Source organism: Octopus bimaculoides, chromosome 11 (genome assembly GCF_001194135.2).
Source record: "Octopus bimaculoides isolate UCB-OBI-ISO-001 chromosome 11, ASM119413v2, whole genome shotgun sequence".
Classification (NCBI taxonomy): domain Eukaryota; kingdom Metazoa; phylum Mollusca; class Cephalopoda; order Octopoda; family Octopodidae; genus Octopus; species Octopus bimaculoides.
The window spans coordinates 42,301,379-42,302,099 of NC_068991.1; positions in this window are offsets into that span (position 1 = coordinate 42,301,379).

Genomic DNA, 721 nt, shown 5'->3' on the forward strand with positions numbered 1-721 from the left:
ATATATATATATATATATATACAGTAGAAAGGGAAATAGAAAGTCCTTGGTACAGAATTATATATTTGAAAAACGAATAGAAATAGTTTTTTTGATAATTTTTCCACTTCAATAATTAGATGTAAACTTATAAACATCTAATTATTACAGTGTAAAAATTATCAGAAAAGCCATTTCTATTCATTTTTGCAAATATATATATAAACTGAACTAGAAAAGAAATAAAGTGATAGTATGCTGTCAACTTAATGTGATAGTCCCATGAAAGGGAAGAATGCTACTGTTTTTTAGCCTTAGGAAGCACCGTTTCCTGTTGGACTGGACACATTTCCTGTGTCCTTATGTTGTCAAAGTGGAGACAAGCACCTCCACCCCGAGACTAGTTTCAGAGTCATTGCTCATCATCACTCTGGAGTAGCATGGCTTGCCAGCTGAATTTTTTTATTAGGACAATAAATGTCATACACAGATGGTATGATACAGGACAATACAAACAAAAAAAATGTTATAATGAGTTCGAATGATGCTTTGTTTGTTTGAAAAATTTTAATGAAATTTAATTTATAGTCTTTTTCCTTTTGGGGAGGGGATTATGCCCTGTTGCCTCAAAGGCCCAGTGACTACCCCTTTCCTTCTTATATATATATATATATATATATATAAAGTGTAGTATATTGCCACTTAAGTGTGGCTGACCCCTAGGGGTGGATGTTACTGTTGC